We start from the raw sequence: 5,069 nt of genomic DNA, 5'->3' as shown, positions 1-5,069 counted from the left end.
GAGACATCCAGTGGTTTTTATTTACTGAGGCCTTGTCTTTGGGCACAGATAAATATTGGTCAGAAGTTAGAAATGCAACGCAGCTGATCATTTATAGCTCTGCACACTCCTGGATGGCTTCAGAAATGGCTGGTTTCATCTCTTCTGCTCTGCGTTCTTCAGCAGTCAGCACTGTTTGCATTTCCACACTGAAGTCACCTTCTCCCAGTGAGTCAGATGCTCCTTCAGGTTCCTCAGAGAACACGACCGTCCTAAAGCTGATGATCGGTGGCAAATGAATGCAGAGTTTTGACCCCATTTTCAGCTGCAGAGAAGTAGAAAAAGATGGAGGTGAAGCTGACAGATGGGAAACAAATGTGGATGAGAGCGGTTCCTCTGAAGAACGCGGCTGAGCCGGCCTCATTGTTTTTCTCAGCTTCACAGTCCCGTCTCGCTGCTGCTGCATGAAAACTGGACCCAAAGTGGTCAGAGTTGGTTTGTTCCACTAACGGCTCCTCCGGAGGACACGTTTTTTGCACATGGGATGAGTGCATGACAACATATTTCCACATGGCTGCTCTGGTTTTAACTCTTCCCACTCTGGCGGCTCCTGGTCCCACACTCATCACAACCCTGACTAATAATCAGAGATCAAGAGCAGAGCGTTTGCAGGAGAAGCCAGAGTTCTCGTCCTCGGCTTGTGAATCAGTTCTGCCTTTGTTTAAGTGAGTTTGATCATCACGAGGCAGAAACGTTTTATCAAATACGTTAAATCTGCAGGCTGTCCAAGGCCGAAGTCAGGGCTGCAGAATGTTTAGACTGCAGACGTTGCCGAGGACGTTTGTGTTTTCAGACCTTAAGCTGAGATATCCGTGGAGCGGGACGTCAGACGATGACGGGTTTTCTGCTTTTGCATTTGAACTTGTAGCAAGCGTTAGGGTTGCCAGTGAGACTGAGCCAAACAGAGGGATCAGAACCAGCTGTGGCACATCCACTTCCTTAAACCTGGGTTTCACTGTTGACCCAGTTTTTATGGTCCAGAATTAAAGAAACTTTTCTTATGAGGCCATGCTTCCACCCTCCAGTGTTTACATGTCTGGTTTTCTTATGACCTATTGGTGAAATCTTTAGTCTGCGTTAAAAAACAGAAAAAGCAGCTTCAGTTTCAGCTTTTCTTTTGTGAATGAAGAAAGCTGCATTCTGACACTTTGCCACAAGGTGTCACTAAATCTCCCTGTCATGCAGCAACGACCGGACACCGTGACTTGAGAAGCTTCAGAACATCATCAGGTCAGGTGAGGTAAAGAGGCGAGGCTTCCTTTGTTGTGTTTAGCTTTGTCTCTAACCCTGGAGAGCCCGTACCCAGCATGTTTTAGTGTCTCTGCTCCAACCCGCCTGATTTAATAGTTGAATAATCAGAAGTCTGCTGATCACCTGCTGATTAAACCTAGGTGTGTTGGAGCAGAGAAACTTCTGAAGGTTTTCTTTGCCTCAACACTTCTATCATAGCCTTGCAAACCATAAACAGCCTGGTGACGAACCCAGGTATGGCGCGGTGTGGGGGCCAAAATTAAGACTACTGCCCAGCAGCAGGAGGCTATATACAGTTGTGGTCAGAAGTTTACATACACTTGTAAAAAATATAATATAATGGCTCTACTGAGTGTCCCGTTATTTCTAAAACTCTGATTTTTCTCTGATAGAGTGATTGGAACAGATACTTCTTTGTCACAAAAAACATTCATGAAGTTTGGTTCTTTAATGTCTTTATTATGGGTTAACAGAGAAAAGTGATCACATTTGCTGGGTCACAAATATACATACAGCAACATGAACTAGCAATTTTGGTGACTTAGAAACGTGTCAGTGAACTGAGCTTCATAGCATGGCCTCTTAACTTCTTGTGAGTGATTATGAGTGACTACAGCGGGTGACTTCTCTTAGGCCAGGTAAATAGAGCTCATTGGATACAAACGCCCACAAACGCTACAATGGGAAAGTCAAAGGAGCTCAGCATGGATCTGAAAAAGCAAATTATTGACTTGAACAAGTCAGGAAAGTCACTTGGGGCCATTTCAAAGCAGCTGCAGGTCCCAAGAGCAACAGTGCAAACAATTGTTTGTAAGTATAAGGTGCATGGCACTGTTTCATCACTGCCAAGATCAGGAAGAAAACGCAAGCTATCACCTGCTGCTGAGAGAAAATTGGTCAGGAGGGTAAAGAGTGAACCAAGAATCACCAAAAAGCAGATCTGCCAAGAATTAGAAGTTGCTGGAACACAGGTGTCATTGTCCACAGTCAAACGTGTTTTGCATCTCCATGGACTGAGAGGCTGCCATGCAAGAAGGAAGCCCTTGCTCCAAAAGCGGCACCTTAAGGCTCGACTGAAGTTTGCTGCTGATCACATGGACAAAGATAAGACCTTCTGGAGGAAAATTCTGTGGTCAGACGAAACAAAAATCGAGCTTTTTGGCCACAATGCCCAGCAATATGTTTGGAGGAGAAAAGGTGAGGCCTTTAACCCCAAGAACACCATGCCTACAGTCAAGCATGGTGGTGGGAATATTATGCTGTGGGGCTGTTTTGCTGCCAATGGAACTGGTGCTTTACAGAGAGTAAATGGGATAATGAAGAAGGAGGATTACCTTCACATTTTTCAACATAACCTAAAATCATCAGCACGAAGGTTGGGTCTTGGGCGCAGTTGGGTGTTCCAACAGGACAATGACCCCAAACACACATCAAAAGTGCTAAAGGAATGGCTAAATCAGGCTAGAATAAGGGTTTTAGAATGGCCTTCCCAAAGTCCTGACTTAAACCCCATTGAAAACATGTGGACAGTGCTGAAGAAACAAATCCATGTCAGAAAGCCATCAAATTTAACTGAACTTCACCAATTCTGTCAAGAGGAGTGGTCAAAGATTCAACCAGAAGCTTGTGGATGGCTACCAAAAGCGCCTGATTGAAGTGAAAATGGCTAAGGGACATGTAACCAAATATTAGCACTGCTGTATGTATATTTGTGACCCAGCAAATGTGATCACTTTTCTCTGTTAACCCATAATAAAGACATTAAAGAACCAAACTTCATGAATGTTTTTGTGACAAAGAAGTATCTGTTCCAATCACTCTATCAGAGAAAAATCAGAGTTTTAGAAATAACGGGACACTCAGTAGAGCCATTATATTATATTTTTTACAAGTGTATGTAAACTTATGACCACAACTGTAGATTCTGAAGCTAACTACTGATCTGATTAATAAGCTGGCGCTAGTAACTGAGAGGCTGGCGCTGCTTACTGAGGAAAAGCACCTTTACCGGCGTTATTACTAGATACGCTAGGGACTAGCAGCCCTCGGCTGGTCATTGACTGGTTCCCTCTGCTGTCTATTAGCATGGATAGGCTAGCGTTAGCCTGGACGGGCTGGTGTTAGCATCGGAGAAGCTAGCCATTAGCGTGCCTAGGCATGCCACTAGCTGGATTTCCTACCCCCTTGACGGACCATTAGCATGGACAGGCTGGCGTTAGCATCGGAGAAGCTAGCCATTAGCGTGCCTGGGCATGCCACTAGCTGGATTTCCTACCCCCTTGATGGACCTTAAGTATGGATAGGCTGGCATTAGTATCGGAGAGGCTAGCCATTAGCATGTCTCGGAGAGTCACTAGTCAGCTAGTGGCCAGCCTCTCCGATGCTAACGCCAGCCTGTCCATGCTAATGGTCCGTCAAGGGGGTGGGAAATCCAGCTAGTGGCCAGCATAGGCACGCTAATGGCTAGCCTCTCCAACGCTAACACCAGCCCGTCCAGGCTAACACTAGCCTATCCATGCTAATAGACAGCAGAGGGAGTGTGTGAACCAGTCAATGACCAGCCGAGGGCTGCTAGTCCCCAGCGTATCTAGTAATAACACCGGTAAAGGTGCTATTCCTCAGTTAGCAGTGCCAGCCTCAGTTTCCGGTGCCAGATTATCATAAATCAGGTCGGTAGTTTGCTTCAGAATTTATATAGCCTCCTGCTGCTGGGCAGTAGTCTTAATTTTGGCCGTCATACCGCGCCATACCCATAGACATCGCAGAAGAAGAAGACACAAATACATCCTTTTTCTGCGTAAATGGCATAAGCACCTCTATCTGCTCTTGACTCAAAGAAAAGCCCAAGTCTGAATTGACCAAAGTCGATGCCAAAGCTGTTTTAAACGAGCTGCCTTGTGGCTAAAATGACAATCAGGATTATTTTGACTAAAACTGAGATCTCCGTTACTTAACATGTTAAATCCACTTCAGATATGGCTCGCTGTGTTTTGAATTTTTATTTAGCTTGTTTAACTTCTGGTGTGAGCGAGTGAGCTCCACAGAAAAAGGTTAATGGCTGGTCAGTCGATTTCACATGACTGTGCCGCATGTACACGTCATTCCCCTTCCTAATGTCGGGAAGCAGTGCCGTGTCCAGATCTTTTAAAATGGGGTGGCCCAGGTGAGGCACAACTTTGTGCATGGGTGGCACCAGTGGTTATGCTTTTTTTTGTTTTACCCCCAAGCCTTATGTGGACAATGAAAAGCCGATTTAAAGGTAAATTAGTGTGGTGGCACCTGGGGTGGCCAATCAGATTCCAGGGTTGGCATGTGCTACCCCAGGCCACTCCCTGGACACGCCCCTGTCAGGAAGGATGATCTGGAGCACAGGCTGGGTGTGTTGCTAATCTGCAGGGAATACTGACAACAAAGTTGTGCAGAAAATAGCGAACGGTCATCAGAAATGTGGCCAGGTGCAACTCGGAGCAGCACGACAGTGAACTGTGAGGGAGGAGTAAATAATTCTCTAATTTTGTTTTTATAATCATTCAAAACCCAGATTGTAGTTGAGATTAAAATTAAATTAAACAACCAGCCCTAGAGTCGTCTTCATTGTTCTGATACCTGTTCTTGCTCCTGACGCTCTACAACTTCTTCACCCTGAGCTCGTGTTTCTCCCTCCCCCGACTCGCCCATTCTCTGTCTCCCCCGGTTTGCCCTGAGCTCATCATTCACCTTCTTCTCTCCTCCCCTCCTTCCTCTCGGACGTCTCACTCCCCCTTTCTCCTCCTCCTCTC

The sequence above is a fragment of the Nothobranchius furzeri genome, chromosome 6, assembly GCF_043380555.1.
Source record: "Nothobranchius furzeri strain GRZ-AD chromosome 6, NfurGRZ-RIMD1, whole genome shotgun sequence".
Taxonomy (NCBI): domain Eukaryota; kingdom Metazoa; phylum Chordata; class Actinopteri; order Cyprinodontiformes; family Nothobranchiidae; genus Nothobranchius; species Nothobranchius furzeri.
This window is presented reverse-complemented; position numbering follows the sequence as displayed.